Source organism: Salvelinus namaycush, chromosome 24 (genome assembly GCF_016432855.1).
Source record: "Salvelinus namaycush isolate Seneca chromosome 24, SaNama_1.0, whole genome shotgun sequence".
NCBI lineage: Eukaryota > Metazoa > Chordata > Actinopteri > Salmoniformes > Salmonidae > Salvelinus > Salvelinus namaycush.
Window position 1 is genome coordinate 9408275 of NC_052330.1, and position 20246 is coordinate 9428520.

General features: G+C 41.7%; 1 protein-coding gene across 1 annotated transcript in view; it reads left to right on the top strand.

The window, feature by feature from the left end:
* The first annotated feature begins 5493 nt into the window (after positions 1-5493).
* LOC120019668 (tyrosine-protein kinase Fyn) overlaps positions 5494-20246 on the top strand; it is a 69555-nt gene continuing 54802 nt past the window's right edge. Inside the window, exon 1 of the mRNA XM_038963040.1 lies at positions 5494-5635. The gene's annotated coding sequence lies outside the window, so the exon portion shown is untranslated. The remainder of the gene's footprint in view (positions 5636-20246) is intronic.

Below are 20246 nucleotides of genomic sequence, written 5' to 3' on the forward strand. Positions count from 1 at the left end.
AGGGGAAGAGAGAGGGAATATTCTATTATATAGTATTTAACACTTTAAATTCCTTAGTATTTATCTGTCAATATTATACTCTGGAGATACAGCCTTGAAACCAGGGATGAACATCTAATCCTGGGTTAGTAGCCATTTCAACCTTTATTATTGTACTATACCTATTATTATAAACTGGGTGGTTCGAGCCCTGAATGCTGATTGGTTGACAGCTGTGGCATGTCAGACCATATACCACAGGTATGACAAATATTTTTTTTACTCCTCTAATTACGTTGGTAACCAGTTTATAATAGCAATAAGGCACCTCAGGGTTTGTGGTATATGGCCAATATAGGCACAGGCACAGGTTGTGTAGTGATTAAGAACAGCCCTTAGCCATGGTATATTGGCCATATACCACACCCCCTCGTGCCTTATTGCTTAATTACGGTGCTGAACTGGTGTTATGTTCATGTGATGTTAATAGTAATCCAAGGATATCCCCTTGTCTCTTTTAGTGAGGACTCAAAGGAAGGGAACATGAAACCAGACCTCTATGAGGAATGTGAAACAAGGAACCCAGACATCATAAACTGAAGAACTTGGGAGTAGGACAAGCCACCAGTCCGCACTGATACTTTGAGACCTGTGGTAATGTCTTCTGGATGACTTCTACGCGGAAAGACCATTAGCCCAAGGAACTCAACTGTGCATTGTAAGCTATCTGCTAAGAGCGCTTGAACATAGTTGTAGCTCGTAAAGCTACTTCCTGTTTCGTACATAAGACGATGATGTCACTTAACTGACATGTTGATACAGTTTTGCTTTATATTTCAAAAATGTTATTTTGTTGTGAAAAGATGTACAGTATATAGATGTGTATGGTGACTATCAGTTCATATATTGGTTGATAATGAAGTACAGTAGTAACAGTTCATTTATGTACCAAATATAATTTATTCGCTTCTGTATACAATGAGTGTACAAAACATTAGGGAACACCTGCTCTTTCCATGACAGACTGACCAGGTGAATCCAAGTGAAAGCTATGGTCCCTTATTGATGTCACCTGTTAAAACCACTTCAATCGGTGTAGATTAAGTGGAGGAGACAGGTTAAAGAAGGATTATGAAGCTTTGAGACATTTCAGACATGGATTGTGTATGTGTGCCATTCAGAGGTGAATAGGCAAGACAAAATATTTCAGTGCCTTTGAACAGAGTATGGTAGTAGGTGACATCCAGCCAATTTGACAAAACTGTGGGAAGCATTGGACTCAACATGGGCCAGCATTGCTGTGGAATGCTTTTGACACCTTGGAGAGCCCAGGCCCTGACGAATGAAGGATGTTCTTAGGACAAAAGGGGGAGCAAGTCAATATTAGGATTAGGATATTATAATGCTTTGTACACTCAGCGTATACTGCATGGACACACCTTTGTGTGGTTTGAATAGCCTTGTGCTCTTTTTATCCAAATATTTTTGCTGGTGCCCGTGCCGTCCCTGTCTGTTACCTAGTAGGTCTTCCTGAGTGCCTGTCTTATCAGTTTACACACCCCTACAGTACCGCTCATACCTAACAGGTTCACCTTGAGATGTGAACTCAGTTCCAGCCAGCAAATGCCTTACTGTTCATCATGCATTGTGATTTCATATAAATACCCAAGTGTCCACACTGTTAAAGAGCAGAGAGAACCAATTATGCAAAATATCACACATATGCAAGTTGAATAGGGAACAATTTTTTCTATTTGATAATAAACTCTGTGAATTTTGTATTTGACACTCCTAACTCTTACTTTTAGACGTGAATGTGTTTGAAGTTGTTGATCCATGATCATGATGAGTCTTTTTATGCAGTAAGTTTGACTCGTTCTCCAGCAGGCTGCTCCCCGGAATGTTTGTCAGATTACCATGTTGAATTACTAACCATCTGCGTGCGACCTTCTACCAGCCATGGAACGTCGAGGTCCCAGCGTCAACTCCAAGATGACCCAGTTACAGGTCTCTATAGGGTCAGCAGATATGCTGTGGCGTCTGTGGCGAGCCCTAATACAAGACAAGGAAGCCATTGTACAAGACAGGGATGGATGGACTGAATGATGAACCATTATGACAGTGCCTTCTCTTCAAACACGAAGTTTACATTTCACATTACCATTACGTTATTAATACGTCTGCTGAAGGCTTTCATTCTGAGCGGTGACACTAAGTGTATGACGTAAAGGAGTTGAACGGCAGCACTAACAGCAGAGAAACAGATCCTAGTTTGTGATCTTCAACATTGGGTGGAGCAGGATAGAAAAAGTAATTTTAGGACTGTGGTTTGGGTTGGAACTTATCATTTGTTATTACAGTGAATGATTTGACAGGTCTGAATTGTTCCGTTGTCATTGTGAGGCTTAAGAGAGAAAAGCCACACATTCTTGTTTTGGATTAAATACAGTGTTTGCCTTGCAGTCATGTAGGCTAACCCACTGTAATATATGTTTAGTAACAGTGGTCAACAGGAGTCAGGGCTCGTTGTGTTACTGATCACTGCCACTCTCTGGAGAAAAGTGGTACTTGCTTCTATTCTGACATCAGGTGCTGTATATAGTATAAGTACTGTAACGAAGCACAAGCATTAAGATCACAGATATTGTGTTACAATATGTGCATTACCTTTGTACTGTTCTGTGCAATCAGCACTTTTATGCATACATAATACATACATACATCTGCGTTTCAGATTTACAGAACCAAAGTACGACTGGAAAATTGTACCCACGCTGTGAGGGGGAAAAAGAGGAATTCAACTTAATTTATATAAGATAGTTCTGTTTACACCATGTCCGCTATGCTGCGTGTCATTTCAAAAAGGCTTATAGCCAATGGTGAGGGGCAGCTAAGGGGTTGACTAGATGCCAGTGTTAATAGACTCCACCTCATTGTGGGGAACGACTGCGGGTTCTGTGCTCTCTGACTGACTGAGTAGCTGGCACAGGCGTGTAGCATGTCTGTCAATGATTCACTGCTCATGGGGCATTAGAAAACAACTGGCATTTCAATTACTGCCATTTCAATTATAACAGAGGATTCTGAGAGGCAACAGCTGCAAGTACCCACTGACCATCCCCCCCACGACACTGACATGCAGGGAGCTCAGAGCTGTTCTACCCTTCTTTGTCTGTGAGAGCTTTGACTAAATATGTCATGGTTGTAGTGGCATTGTCTGTGGCAATGCATGTATGTAAAGTAGGCCTACTGTCATTGTAAAACGTGATGTGAAAAGATCCATTGTTCGACATTACAGAGAAGCTAGTCTGAAACAAGGGTCAAGCTGTAGCCTAAACTCTCCATAGAATATCATGCCCACACTGGCATTTGCTCTGGTATTATGCTGAGTGTCACGACTTCCGCCGAAGTTGGTCCCTCTCCTTGTTCGGGCGGCGTTCGGCGGTCGAAGTCACCGACTTTCTAGCCATCGCTGATCCTCTTTTCATTTTCCTTTGGTCTTGTCTTGTATCACACCTGGTTAACCCTCTGTTTCCCCTTATTGTCCTTGTCGGTGATTGTTTGTTTGTAAGCTATGTGCAAGTTATGTTCTTGTGTGCGACCGGTTTTCTACCCACTTGTATATTTTGGTTTTCTGAGTGTTTGAGCACTTATTAAACTGCTCCGTTTATACTAAGTTCGATCTCCTGCGCCTGACTTCCCTGCCACCAGCACGCACCCCCTTACACTGAGAATGTTTACACTAGGCCTATGCAATTACTTTCCAGACCCTTGTTTCTAGAATAAAGACATGAGATTGAAAACAGAAGTTTCATAAGTGTGACTACATTTCCATATCTGATCTCACTGGTATTCGAATAATTCAGATCTAATTTCCTGAATTCTATCAAGGTATAATTAAGCAAAAAGGTATATATACTTATGTGATGAACGGGAATTTCTCCGGTTCATACTGTTGCAGTCATACGCAAGTGGCACTTTGCTGCCCATTCCTCCCACGTTTCTAGTTTGACCAGCTGTTTCCAACAACTGATACGTTTTTATTTGCTTGTCATATTGGCCTTTTCTGCTACCACCAAACTTTTTAGCTAGCTTCTAGCCTAGTGTTTGATATGCACTGTGATTTCCTCGTAATTAACAGTGTTGAGTGTCCTGATGAGAAGGCAAACTTGTCTATCTATGCCAGGCAAATTCAGGTATCATCACTCATTTGGATGTATTCAAATGATGTATCCAAATGCCAATAGAAAACTGCTTAAACAAACTAGTTGGCTAGCTAGCAAGCAAGGGTTAAAAAGGTTGCCACGGAACATATAGAACGAACAACTGGGTCGTGTCCATATAGAACCAATTGAACGAACGACTGGGTCGCTTCTCTAGCAACCAAAAGATGAGAAAGTGTGAATTTGCTTATAAAAATGAAAATATCAAACAAATTATTATTTTCTACCGGTAAATTTGTGCTTAAGTATTTTTGTCTTTGGCAACTGTGGTATAAGCAGGATAAACACCTCCGTTCTGTACATTACCTTTGAAAAATAAACCTTGCAAAGGGAGGATGCAGAGTGCATCGTCCATTATTTCCAAGGTAATGTACAGAACATTAGCGTTTATCCCTTAAATATACCATGGCTTTCAGCCAATCTGCATACAGGACGCAAACTACTTGGTTTATAATCAGGGATAACTGGGGGGAAGTTTGAGTGACGAAAACTGGTAATTGTTGTCTTTAAGCAGCAGAGGGCGCCCCAACGCAATGGTTATCAGAGCGCGTTGTCAGCGCGAGGAATAATTGACTGAATTCCAATCATCTTTGATTGAATCACACTGATGATGATGGTGAGGATGATGATGAGGAGGAGGACATTACATTATCCTACACTTTTTCCTTGTATTGAACAGTTATTTTGTATCTTCTCAACTCGAAAAGTATCTAACATGTAGTATTCATGTAGGCCTATAGGCATGTTAATTGGCCACGCACTGTCCTAATTGAACTGATGCCAGCTTTCCATTACAAAATCAATTTTTTTCATAGCCTAAATGTGAAGTAGGCATACGTCATCCCTCCATCTATTGATTGACATTCATTATGGGCAACCACGCCTTGTCCTAGTCTAGACCCCAAATTAATCTGATGTCATGGAAATACTTCTAATGCAATAGTATCTCAACTTCAACGCTCTCCACATAGGCTTAGCCTATTGACTTTATCTAACCTGGGGCGCGTCCAGTAGGTCACAATATTTTGGAATGTTCAGATATCAATATGTTAAAGCAAACACGCCTCTCTGACATGTAGAACAAGGAATCACGGAGGCTCTATTTATGGCATTTCTATCTGCAACGTTCGAGCACGTTTGGAAACTGAACGTGGCCCTGTTTACGATCCCCTGTTCCTCACTAAAAGAATCCTCCCATTCTATTGGCTGGCGGTGTTGTCAATCACTCCACTGGTCCCGTTAGTTTAATTGTGGCCCTGCAAAGACAACGCCATCACACTCATCAGCTACAGCGAGGGAGTGGGGCAGCACGAAGATAGCGCTGGATTTCTGCAAGCTATTTGGCCATTATTTTCACAAAAACTATAAGCGTCTGTCTCATCTACAACTGCAATGGAATACATTCGTCCGGTTAATTAAACGCCTTCGAATCGGTAAGGAACCATTCATCCTTTACTATCCTGTTTAGGTTGAATCGCTCCCTATAGCTAACAGTGCGAAATGAATTACTTTGATTGTATCAATTGGAACAGGATATGGGGTCAATTTAGTGTGTTCTTGTGGTTAACGCATTTTGTCTCTTGTCTGTATCCTGATTTTACAGATCAGATGTTTCCGAAATATATTTATAGGCTTTCGTTGCCATAATAAGAACGTGCAAATTGTACTGGCCAATCGCAAGTATCCTGCCCTCGATCCTCGAACGCGTTATGTGTATTCATTAGAAATAAAAATCAATGTGCTGTGTCTGCAAAAACAGTCAACCTTTAGTGCCTTGTCGCATTGAGCCGCTTGGTGAATTTGTTTACCATACAGCACTAGTAGCCTAGTGATAACCATCTCTGTCAACATTCTACCCAATTCATTCATAAAAGATGGCATCACGATGAAGGATACAATGAAGCAAATGTTGATTTCTTGATTGGTTTCTATTGGTTGACTACTCTTTATATGGTGAAGCGCTATAGTCAACCAGTGAACAAGCTTGCCATTACTTGGTTGTGAAGACAGTCGTACTGTATTTAGCCAACTTGTATTCCTTCACATCCTTTACTATGTGTTCATCACAGCATTTTGTTTGATTACCCACTTTTTCCATTAAAATAATGTCAAAATATTACAAGACTTGGATATGACTCATTCAGAATAACAATGCTATTTATGCATATTTCAAATAATCGTAATTACATGAAGTGGGTTGGATAATAACCTCCTCATTGAATACTCCTGAGAATATGCAGTCTATGAGAATAAACCATCCTGTTGTTGTGAAATTGGTTGCCACTTTCCTTTGTTAGTTGGGGTCAATTGTGCTGGTTGACCTCCACATTCTTCTATCAATACAATACAAGGCATCCTTCCTAAAATCAAGTCATGAATGCACTTATGCTATTTCCTCTGTGCAGTACAGGTCCCAGACATGGTAACTGGTTGTTTATTATGTCATGACGTCGCGACAATTACATAGCTGTGGCCTAGTTTACATAGGCCGATACATTTTCCTTGTTTTGCATTATGCTTACTGTACTGTTGTGTTGTTAGTTTCTTATTCTTTAACTACTTGTCAACAAAGGTCAGATGCCATACCAAGCTATATTTGGTCCATTTCCTTCATACCCTGTAGGAAGGTTTTGTCAAAGACAGGTTAGATACACTACATTACCAAAAATATGTGGACACTTTCTTGTTGAACATCTCATTCCAAAATCATGGGCATTAATATGGAGTTGCCAGCCGCTTTGCTGCTATAACAGCCTCCACTCATCTGGGAAGGCTTTCCACTAGATGTTGGAACATTGCTGCGGGGACTTGCTTCCATTCAGCCACATGCATTAGTGAGGTTCGGGCATTGATTTTGGGCGATTAAGCCTGGCTTGCAGTCGGCGTTCCAGTTCATCCCAAAGGTGTTCGATGGGGTTGAGGTCAGGGCTCTGTGCAGGCCAGTCAAATTCGTCCACACCGATGTCAACAAACCATTTCTGTATGGACCTCACTTTGTGCACGGGGGTATTGTAATACTGAAACAGGAAAGGGCCTTCCACAAACTGTTGCCACAAAGTTGGAAGCACAGAATCGTCTAGAATGTCATTGTATGCTGTAGAGTTAAGATTTCCCTTCACTGGAACTAAGGGGCCTCGTCCCAACCATGAAAATCAGCCCCAGACCATTATTCCTACTCCACCAAACCTTACAGTTGGTTTTCCGGTACGGTAGTTGATGTCAGGACTATTGTATCTTGTCTCTCCATCATCTTAGTTGATGGAGAGACAAGTTGCTTAATTCTTCACTAACTCTTGGGCTACACATCACATATGCTGTTCTTCAGTATTGATGTGAATAACTCTCTCAAATGTTTTGTTTTCTTTTACTAAAGCTAAGAATGTTAAGACAACTTGCCTAGGCTTGTACTATTCTCCCAACTTCCAGAGTTTCTGTATCTGTTGGTTTTTGACCAATGACTCGGGTTGGCACAGCAACTTGCTGACTAAACTTACTGCAAGTCTTTTACAGAAAAGTTGCTTTTATTACAATTGCAGAACATAGGCCTATATTGTCGGCTTGATTTCAGGTGTCAGGCATGGATGCATAGTATAATTGTTTGGTGTGAAAAGCTGTCTGCAAGGTGCTCCTGCGTTTTTTTTGCAGGATCCACAATGGTTACCTTGGAAACTACAGAAATCCCTGCTCATGTTGAAATATCATCTTACATAGAAGCCACACATACACCAACTCAACATGGTTGACAAGGTTACGTTCCATGGGCGGCGGCCCTCTTTTGCACATGTTGGTACGCAGACTCGGGAGCAACTGAGGCCCCTCGTGATGAGTTCAGATTATTTTGCGGCCCCCACCCCCATCAAATTTGCCCCTCCCCGATGTACATGAATGAGGTTTGTTTTGTCTAATTTCAGCACAAGATAGAGCAAATATTCCCTCCTCTCTCTTCAATATTCCTTAATGTTTTGAAAAAGGTTTGGACTTTTCCATAATGCATTTTAGCCACTGTTGTCCTTGTAGAAATTTCAGCTTGGAAAGGGCAAGTGTATGCTGCTCTTGTCATAATGAACTTCCCTACAGAGGCGAGCTCTTTTGGGTAATTTAACCTGATAGTAATGAGGTATGCAGAGCCTTTTCCTCTGTGTAATTCACCACTTGGCACCTGGAGCCCAGTCCCAGTCAGTCTGCATACAGTGCAGTTTGTAAGTCAGAGATACAGAACTGTACACATTCTCCCATTCACTCCCGTTCTTCTGCTGGAGAGAGAGAGCTGCCAAACCACCATGTTGCTGCTCACTGTTGATCGTGTGACAGCATGGCATGCTGCTACTCTCTGCTGTCGCACCACAGAGAGACAAAACTGCTCTGACCTGCTCATACAGTAAATCACGCTATACAGTCGCTTCTTTGGACTGGGTTTTTGTGCTTTTCAGGTGCTTTCATTTGAACTGGGATGCTTTGGTTCATATCTTGCCCAACATCACCACATTTGTAGGCTAAATCAATCCAGGTCTTTGTATTGTCATTTTTGGCTGGATTTATGCTAGTTGGATGTGCATAACACAACCCAACCACTTTGTGCTCCATTTTGACAATCTGTTTGGGGCCACTGTAGTCACAGTCTTCTGTGTGACATTCCCTGTCCCCTCACCCTCTCCTCTATTAGCAGAGGCCATTTTGAAAGGGCCATGACCAGGGGCCTGTGTTGTGTTCAGTGCTGATGTAATCGCATAGCTGCTGTTCTGCTGTAAGCCCACGTTCGGTCCGATGTGGGGCTCACGCGTGGGTCGTCCCCCTAACCTCAGAGCTCAGTAGCCGCTCTGTGCTCAGCATCAGCCCAGTGCTCCGAATGTCACACACAACAACAATGATGTCATTTGTGTGACAAATCTAGTGTGGGGAGATGAAACCTGTCTGTGTTTTACAGTTTTTTTGTTCAGATTGTGTGGTTTATACTGACGTACTGATGGGCTAAAATTAACGGATTTTTACAGATGGGTAAATGTTTAACCATGGATGAATGCAGAGTATGACAGCTTCACTAGGGGTGTATGTTGACATCACAGGCGGCTGGTGGCGCCTTAATTGGGGAGCACAGGCTCATAGTAATCACTGGAACGAATCAATGGAGTGGTATCGAACACATCAAACATTAGGAATGTGACCAAAATAGGTTTTTACCACCTGAGGAACATTGCCAAGTCACAGCCGTTTCTCTCTCAGGCTGATACAGTGACTCATCCATGCTTTTATTACAAGCAGGCTTGACTACTCTAATGCTCTCCTGTCTGGTCTACCCAAGAAAGCCATTGGTCAACTGCAAAACATACAGAATGCTGCAGCGTGGGTACTGACCAAGACCAGTCGGAGAGCACACATTACACCGGTTTTAAGGTCTCTGTACTGGCTACCTGTGAGTTTTATAAATAATTTTAAGATTCTTCTATTGGTTTGTACAGTGGCAAGAAAAAGTATGTGAACCCTTTGGAATTACCTGGATTTCTGGTCATAAACTGGTCATAAACAGTAGACAAACACAGTCTGCTTAAACTAACACACAAACAATTATACGTTTTCATGTCTTCATTGAACACACTGTGTAAACATTCACAGTGCAGGGTGGGAAAAAGTATGTGAACCCTTGGATTCAATAACTGGTTGACCCTCCATTGGCAGCAATAAACTCAACCAAACGTTTTCTGTAGTTGCGGATCAGACCTGCACAACGGTCAGGAGGAATTTTGGACCGTTCATCTTTACAAAACTGTTTCAGTTCAGCAATATTCTTAGGATGTCTGGTGTGAACCGCTCTCTCGAGGTCATGCCACAGCATTTTAAATCAGGTTGAGGTCAGGACTCTGACTGGGCCACTCCAGAAGGTGTATTTTCTTCTGTTGAAGCCATTCTGTTGTTGATTTACTTCTGTGTTTTGGGTCGTTGTCCTGTTGCATCACCCAACTTCTGTTGAGCTTCAATTGGCAGACAGATAGCCTTACATTCTCCTGCAAAATGTCTTGATAAACTTGGGAATTTATTTTTCTGTCGATGATAGCAAGCTGTCCAAGCCCTGAGGCAGCAAAGCAGCCCCAAACCATGATGCTCCCTCCACCATACTTTATAGTTGGGATGAGGTTTTGATATTGGTGTGCTGGGCTTTTTTTTCTCCACACATAGTGTTGTGTGTTCCTTCCAAACAGCTCAACTTTAGTTTAATATGTCCACAGAATATTTTGCCAGAAGCTCTGTGGAACATCCAGGTGCTCTTTTGCGAACTTCAGACGTGCAGCAATGTTTTTTTTTGGACAGCAGTGATTCTTCCATGGTGTCCTCCCATGAACAGCATTCTTGTTTAGTGTTTTACATATCGTAAACTAGTCAACAGAGATGTTAGCATGTTCCAGAGATTTCTGTAAGTCTTTAGCTGACACTCTAGGATTCTTCTTCACCTCATTGAGCATTCTGCACTGTGCTCTTGCAGTCATCTTTGCAGGACCGCCACTCCTAGGGAGAGTAGCAACAGTGCTGAAGTTTCTCCATTTATAGACAATTTGTCTTACCGTGGACTGATTTACATTTACATTTTAGTCATTTAGCAGACGCTCTTATCCAGAGCGACTTACAGTAGAGTGCATACATTTTATTACATTTTACATACTGAGACAAGGATATCCCTACCGGCCAAACCCTCCCTAACCCGGACGACGCTATGCCAATTGTGCGTCGCCCCACGGACCTCCCGGTTGCGGCCGGCTGCGACAGAGCCTGGGCGCGAACCCAGAGACTCTGGTGGCGCAGCTAGCACTGCGATGCAGTGCCCTAGACCACTGCGCCACCCGGGAGGTGAACATCAAGGCTTTTAGAGATACTTTTGTAACCCTTTCAGCTTTATGCAAGTCAACAATTCTTAATATTAGGTCTTCTGAGATCTCTTTTGTTCGAGGCATGGTTCACATCAGGCAATGCCTCTTGTGAATAGCAAACTCAAATTTTGTGAGTGTTTTTTTTATAGGGCAGGGCAGCTATAACCAACATCTCCAATCTCGTCTCATATATTGGACTCCAGGTTAGCTGACTCCTGACTCCAATAAGCTTTTGGAAAAGTCATTAGACTCGAGGTTCACAAGCACACTATGTTTGTCTATTGTTGTGACTAAGATGAAGATCAGATCAAATTGTATGACTAATTTATGCAGAAATCCAGGTAATTTCAAAGGGTTCACATACTTTTTCTTGCCTCTGTAAGTCAATCCACATTTGTGCACTCCAATACATGTCAGACATGTTTTTAAGTTATGTACCCAGTAGGTCCCTCAGGTCCTCTGGCACTGACCTTTTAACTATCCCAAAGCCTAGGACCAAAAGGCATGGAGAGGCAGCCATTAGTTACTATGCCCCAAGCCTCTGGAATAGCCATCCAGAAAACCCAAAACTGTGGACATATTTAAAAGAAATCTTAAAACACATCTTTTTAGCTTTGCTTTTCTTTAGTTTTTTATCTTTGTTATGTAGTAAATATTTCAGCTTTTATTTGAGTTTTTTATTCGTTCTTTCCCGTCAAGCACATTCCTTTGCATTCCACTTCTGAAATGTGCTGTATAAATAAAGCTTGATTTTATACCATTCCATTTACTCCATTCCAGACTTCATTATGAGCCGTCCTCCCCTCAGCAGCCTCCTGTGGTTGACATGTGAATCTAGGACATCATATGATTTCCTCCACGTGAATCCCCAGAAGCATCTTTGTGTCGTTTCTGCTTTCGCATTTTTACTTTAGTGATATGAAAGGCCGGTGTGTTCACTTCTTCACAGCTCGTAGACTCCACCCCAAAATTAAACATGGTGGAAAGAATATGACTGAAACCCAAGCATGTGCCGCTGGGTCATTGTTGCACTAACATCATCGGATTAAATGATGTGTGCAACTGATATGCTTGCATGAAAGCCTGTCAAAACAGGGTTGTCTCAGGCCTCATGGAGATAGCCATCTTGGGAATATTCCTTCAAAGCGGAATTCAATTAGCTGGACTGTTTGTCTAACAAGTCCCCAGAGCCAGATCATATCACACACAGACTGTGTACCGGACCCCTTATCAACACCCACACCACCTCTACCTGAGTGGGGGGGTGGGGGAGGTCCATTATGAATTCGTGGCACCAGACATTTGACGGGCAGCATTTTAATTTACCAGACATTTTGAGAAATTTACCGGACCCATATGCATTGGGTACATAACCTGATTAGGGCGCCCTCCCACGGTGCTCAGAATGACTGAAATCACATTCAGATTATGGTAACTAGTCTTAACACAACATACAAGTCGAGGATGCAATGACGTGTGTCCTTACCGTGCACTTTGAAGATGTTATAATAACTATCCGCATTTACTTTTCTCCGCCAACAAGATGAGTAATGAACAGTAGCCTATGTATAGGCGGCACGTGAGTTTCAAGTTTGGGGAAGCAAAAAAATCAATAAAAAATGCACCTTTACAATAAAGCATTCCATGCATCATCGCATTTGCAGACTTAATGTGATGAGTAGATTGGATAGTCATAATTTAGGCTAATAATATAACTCAATCACTGTTCGCAAAAAAAGACTGTTCAATCCATGGCTGAGTACACATAACGTAGAGGCCTGGGTTATAGGCAATAGCAGATACTTTTATTCTTTCTTTGCATGGGGAAAAACACATTTCATGCAATTTTACTACATTTTATATGACTGGAGACGTTTAGCAGAATATTTTTTAATACTACAAATTACAGGGTAGTCTACTCTGCTGACACTGACAAACAGATGAATAAAAACAACGTTGTCCATTTATAATGTTGGCAATTTAATTCAATTTACTTAGGGAATGCTTAGTTTCCCCTACCTAGCCTTATTGACGCGCCACCTATGAGAAGCTACTATCCCCCATAAACTTTTATACTCTCTAACCTGAATGTTTTATTGGTCAGCTTGTCGAAATAAATGGCCCAAACAGACTCTGGGACAGTTGTGGGACAATAGAGCTCAAATTCATACAACCAGTAGGCCTAGGATACATTGAAAAAAAGTTTGAAGGCTTAAAATGTTGATCAACTATTATTTCTTCACATTATTAGCGCAGTAGTGTGCACAAGGCAGCAGGCTACGTATGAATTTGGATACCGGACAATGAAAGACAGTTAAACCAATAGAACATGGTTTCAATGGCATATGGACGTCTTTTATACAATAACGGCCTCCACGGATATGGTCGGATTTTGAATAAGCTACTATGAAGCAAGGTAAAACATGCCTCATAATATGTAGTAAAACATTCAGGTTTCAAATAATTAAGTAGCTACACTGAACAAAAATATAAAACGCAACAAGTAATGTTCTGGTCCCATGTTTCATGAGCTGAAATAAAAGATCCCAGAAATGTTCCATATGCACAAAAATATTGTGCACAAATTTGTTTACATCCCTGTTAGTGAAGATTTTTCCTCTGCCAAGATAATCCATCCACCTGACAGGTGTGGCATATCAACAAGCTGATTAAACATGATCCTTACACAGATGCACCTTGTGCTGGGGACAGAAAAGGCCACTGTAAAATGTTCAGTTTTGTCACATAACACAATGCCACAGATGTCTCAAGTTTTAAAGGAAGCGTGCAATTGGCACACTGACTGCAGGAATGTCCACCAGAGCTCTTGCCAGAGAATGTAATGTTAATTTCTCTACCATAAGCCGCCTCCAATGTCATTTTAGAGAATTTGACAGACCACGTATGGCGTCGTGTGAACAAAGTGCTCCATGGTGGCGGTGGGGTTATGGTAGGGGCAGGCATAAGCTATGGACAACGAACACAATTGCATTTTATAGATGGCAATTTGAATGCACAGAGAAACCGTGGTGAGATCCTAAGGCCCATTGTCATGCCAAAAACTCTGCCACCATCCCCTCATGTTTCAGCATGATAATGCACAGCCCCATGTTGCAAGGATCTGTACACAATTCCTGGAAGTATCAGGACTCAGGATAAGACTCAGATGCAGACAGTTCGAATCACAGATGTTTATCAAACAGGGGGCAGGCAAATGACAGGTCAAGGGCAGGCAGAGGTCAGTAATCCAGGGCAATGTCAGTAAGGTACAGAATGGCAGGCAGGCTCAGGTCAGGCAGAGGTCAGTAATCCAGGGCAGTGTCAGAAGGGTACAGAACGGCAGGCAGGCTCAGGGCAGGCAGAATGGTCAAAAACGGGAAGACTAGAAAATAGCAACTCGAAAACGGGAAAACACGCTGGTAGGACTTGACAAGACGAACTGGCAACAGACAAACAGAAAACGCAGGTATAAATACACAGGAGATAATGGGGACAAATGGGAGACACCTGGTGGGGGTGGAGACGAGCACAAGACAGGTGAAACAGATCAAGGTGTCTCAGGAAGCTGAACATTTCCCAGTTCTTCCATGGCCTGCATACTCACCAGACATGTTACCCATTGAGCATGTTTGGGATGCTCTGGATCGACGTGTACGACAGCGTGTTCCAGTTCTCGACAATATCCAGCAACTTCCCACAGCCATTGAAGAGGAGTGGGACAACATTCCACAGGACACAATCAACAGCCTGATCAACTCTTTGCGAAGGAGATGTGTCACGCTGCATGAGGCAAAATGGTGGTCACACCAATTACTGACTGGTTTTCTGATCCACGCCCCTACCTTTTTTGTTAAGGTATCTGTGACCAACAGATGCATATCTGTATTCCCAGTCATGTAAAATCCATAGATTAGGGCCTAATTTATTTATTTCAATTGACTGATTTCCTTATATGAACTGTAACTCAGTAAAAAAAAATCAAATTGTTCCGTGTTGCGTTTATATTTTTGGTCATATGTTTTCAAAATGTATACTGCCTCCAGCTCATTGAGGAAGTCTGCCTTACGTTGCCTCTGCGAATACGTTGCCTCTGCGAATGGGAAACGCGCTTCAATTACCAGTTGAGAAATAAAAATAGTAGCTTAATTTAATCGTGGCCCAAAAACAATTAAACACATGATTGCATTTACAGTAGAATTGTTGTGTAATGATTGGGCTTCTAAAAACGCTGTTATCCTCTCAAAGGTTCTGTACTGTGCGCTTGTGATAAATAAGTTACATAATGAACATATACACCCGCCAATTTAATTCCACTAAATTATGCAACCCATAGACCGATAAGCATGACTGGTCAAATGTATTTCCATCAACTGATATTTCCATTAAGGCTAAAAAGCATTATTTTGCAATCAGATTTTTTCTTCTCCTGGACAATTGCCCGGTGCCAATTTTATTAATCTGCTTTTCTTTATTTTTTTGTTGTTGCCAAAAGCTGATTATTACTGGCTAATGGAAACCCTGGTGTGTGTGTGTGTGTGTGTGTGTGTGCGGTTCGTGGGGAAGGAAACTAGTGATTTCTTGGTACTAAAAGATGTTTACAGTGAAAGCAGAAATAGCCTATACACTGGTTTAGTGTCACTAAGTGGTAACTGACTATACAGATATCATTCAAGGAAATGTACTGTTTTTTTCAATTTAAATTGGTTTGAGAGCATCAGCACAGCGCCAGGGCTACCCCTAATAGTGTCCCGAACTGTTTCTATTTTAATCTCGCTCTCTCTCATATTTAATCTCTCAAACTCCAATGTACTGTACCTTTCATCTTCAATAAAGGTCTGTATTCAGGAGCTTTGCAGTCCTAATGGTGCTCTTATGTGCAAACTGGCAAGACTATATTTAAGATTATATTGCTAAATAAGTACATGGATTCTACCAACCACCAACCTAAATGTTCTTACCACTGCACAAGTACTGAGGCAGCAATGATAGGTTCTCATAGCAGGTTTCCGCCATATGCTGCTGTCGGAACAACAAGCTAAATCTCCATCACATCCTCGTGGGGCTTTACACAAAGCTGGGAGAGCACACAAAATATTGAAAATGAAGAGAAAATGAAAACCGAGGGTTTCCCCTTTTATTACTTTATGAATCAATGTTAGACTTCATATTGCCTTGTGTTGGATTGTATATTATTTGTTGAAATATTTTTGCACCCAAATAGGCCATTTTAATTTATGACTTCATATAATATTCAATAATTATAGTACCTTACATCCTATTTGGACCAAACTTTGTTTCTAACAATGGAAACGACATGAGGAATCCAAGGAAGTGGCCTAAAGCCATCCACGGAACCTCCACACCCCATGCCAATCCCACCCCAATAACGGGTATAAAGTATCCGTTCTCTATGTTTGACGAGTAGTATGGAGCTGCAGCTTGGAGTATTGTTTCTTCATCCTATGTTATGTATTCTCAGTGAATTTTTGTTTTTGTCTGTTCAGAGAAATTAGTCATTGAAGTTACACAACGAATATATACACCCGGCAATTTAATTACACTAAATTATGCAACCCATAGACCAATAAGCATGACCGGTCAAATGTATTTACATCATCTGGTATTTCCATCAATGAATAGGCTATCCTTCATCTTGTTATTACCAGGCTCTGACCAATAGATGGTGCTGTTCCTGCTATTAGGTGATTATTTTATAAAGAACCCCCCCACCCCATTGTTAAAGGGATAGTTCACCCAAATTACAAAATTACATATTGGTTTTCTTACCCTGTAAGCAGTCTGTGACAAGCTACGACAGTAACCCAGGCTTTGGTTTTGTTTACCTGGCCACTGTTTCAAATGCTAACTTTTTAGCATTAGTGGCACAAATCCAATAAAAGATACGCATTTTCACACTTCATATCCAAATCCTCTATAAGTAACATAATTGAGTTACACAATACATTTTTAGAAACTTTAGGATGATTTGGACATGAGGCGTGAAAATGCTAATATAGGTACCATTGACTTGCATTGGATTTGTGACATATTTGAAACAGTTAAACATTGTCTGAGTGGTGCCTGTCTGGCTTCCATACTCTACTGTACTACTGTATAGTGATATACACTTGTACAGTAGAACTGTACACCAGGTAGCAGTTAAACTGTCTCTGAGGATTGCCTGTCTGCCCTCCATGCTCCCCGCTCCTCTCTGTTGCCTCTCTGCAGTGTCATTTCTCTGCAATGCTGATGCAGCTGCTGCTGGCTGGGGGGGCTGACAAAGGAGACGATTGCTCATCCTGGCATCACCCCGGTCTCCTGGCTGGAGCACCAGGCCTAGGCCCTCAATATGCCCCATTTAAATTCCCCCTCATTGCCAGTGGATAAAGCAATATTGACAGAAGTATAGAGCTTTACCTCGAGGAAGCTCAGTAAACGTCAAAGGGGCCTTAAGCCATTGTTAATGTTAATTTCTTTCTCTTTAATTACTGTACTGGGAGAGCAGCAACAGAGCTGGATGTAATATGGGTTTATTTTTTTAAACACTTCCTCTGCAAGTAATTTTGAAGGAATTTCATTATCTCGTAATTGTGTTGCATATTCAGTGGTGACATTACAAACCCTTTGCCTTGATTACAGCTTTGCACACTCTTGGCATTCTCTCAACCAGCTTCATGAGGTAGTCACTTGGAATGAATTTCAATTAACAGGTGTGCCTTCTTAAAAGTTAATTTGTGGAATTTCTTTCCTTCTTAATGGGTTTGAGCCAATCAGTTGTGTTGTGACCAGGTAGGAGTGGTATACAGAAGATAGTCCTATTTGGTAAAAGACCAAGTCCATGTTATGGCAAGAACAGCTCAAATAAGCATAGAGAAACGACAGTCTATCATTACTTTAAGACATGAAGGTCAGTCAATCGGGAAAATTTCAAGAACTTTGAAGATTTCTTCATGTGCAGTCGCAAAAAAACATTAAGTGCTATGATGAAACTGGCTCTCATGAGGACCGCCACAGGAAAGGAAGACCTAGAGTTACCTCTGCTAAAGAAGTTCATTAGAGTTACCAGCCTCAGAAATCAGCAATTAACTGCATCTCAGATTGCGGCCCAAATAAATGCTTCACAGAATTCAAGTAACAGACACATCTCAACATCAACTGTTCATCAACTGCTACTACAGCATTCTGCAGCGATACGCCATCCCATCTGGTTTGGGCTTAGTGGGACTATCATTTGTTTTTCAACAGGACAATGACCCAAAACACACCTCCAGGCTGTAGGTTGAGAGTGATGGAGTGCTGCATCAGATGACCTGGCCTTCACAATCACACAACCTCAACCCAATCGAGATGGTTTGGGATGAGTTGGACCGCAGAGTGAAGGAAAAGCAGCCAACAAGTGCTCGGCATGTGGGAACTCCTTCAGGACTGTTGGAAAAGCATTCCAGGTGAAGCTGGTTGAGAGAATGCCAAGAGTGTGCAAAGCTGTCATCAGCTACTTTGAAGAATCTTAAACAAATCAAAAATATATTTCATATTTAACACTTTTTTTGGTTACTACATGATTCCATTTGTGTTATTTCATAGTTTTGATGTCTTCACTATTATTCTACAATGTAGAAAATAATACAAATAAAGAAAAACCCTTGAATGAGTAGGTGTGTCCAAACTTTTGACTGGTACTGTATAGTGCACTACTTTTGACCAGGTGCCATAGGGCTCTGATCACAAGTAGTGCACTATATAAGGAATAGACGCAGCCAGAGAGCCTCCATGTGAAGGCTGTCTGCTCACATCCATTCCTGACCTGTCAATCAAAGTCCACATCTGTCAAAGGACATACTGTAGATACAGCTGCCATTGAAATGGAAAAGTGACTAGTCCCTTGCCTTTAGAGGTAAGCCATGGAATTAACTTGGTGTGCATTATATGAGAGTATAGATGTAGATTGGGGCTGGGCTGTGGCTACTATCTCTCAGGCTGTATATGACGTGCCCTTGCTTAGTACCTACCCAGCAGGCTGTGAATGGAGAGCTCCTCCCCCTCTGCAGAGACACTGTATCAGCCGTAGCTTTTGTCTGCTCTCCACTCAGTAAAGAGCGACAGTAAGAATGACTGAGCTCGTTGTGCCTGGCCAGTCATGTGATCTCTGTCTCCCCCGCAGGCCTCAGCCCCATTATGTTCGATAGAGAACGAGAGCACGCATGTGGACGAAAATCCCGTTTCACTTCCACACATAGGGCACTGCCAGTGTATTTTTGGGACTCCCAATGTTTCATCCACATATACGCCCAAAATATGATAGCTCAGCAAATCCTCAATAATGGTGTCTGGCAGAATGCAGAATGTCTGGCAGAACAGAATGCTACTGAATGAGGGTACTTGTTTTTTTTTGTCCCTTTATCTCCATATTAGACTTTTAAATGTTTGCAGGGTTTTGACAAATTTATATCATTTTACATTTGCATGCCATTTAATCCTTTATGTTGAATACCAGCCTTTGAATAGCTGAATACCAGCCTTTGAATCTACAGTATAATGGAATGACTCCAATATGTGATGTCATGACCATCCCAGAACAACAGTATGGGTCAATGGGTCAAGGAAAGTCTGAAGGAGTGAGAATATCAAACATGATTATTGCCTGTCTCTACTAGCCTGTTCTCTGTTTTCTGCCAGCAAGGTCTGTCTGTCTGGCCAGCCACCGTCAGACAGAGGTAATTAACTACTGAAGCTGACTCACACGACGGGGAACTCTCATATCTTCTGCCCACCAATTTCCTCTGGCCTCACTATCTAAATCAGTATCTATTCTGTTTAGCCTGGTTTGTGAGTTTTTTTAAATTGAAAAATCCTGTTCCTAAAGTGTGTGTATCACAGTATGGGGTGTACGATTGAAGTCCGTTTGTGCGTGCGCATGTGTATGTGTGTGCACGTGCATGCCAGTTAATGACATGACACATGCTCCAATACGGCCAGAATATTTAGACCTCTATACAAACTGGGGAATTACACACAACCAAACATCAGAGACGAAATAATATCTCACGTTTATTCTCATACCCGTCACAACAAAGTCACAAACCGTTAACAGATTCAGATAGAAACAGATGCATCATAACAGTGCTCTGCTTAGAAGTCAAGTTTGTGTGTTTTTATGAGTTATCATTGCTGTTGTAGATGAAGTGTG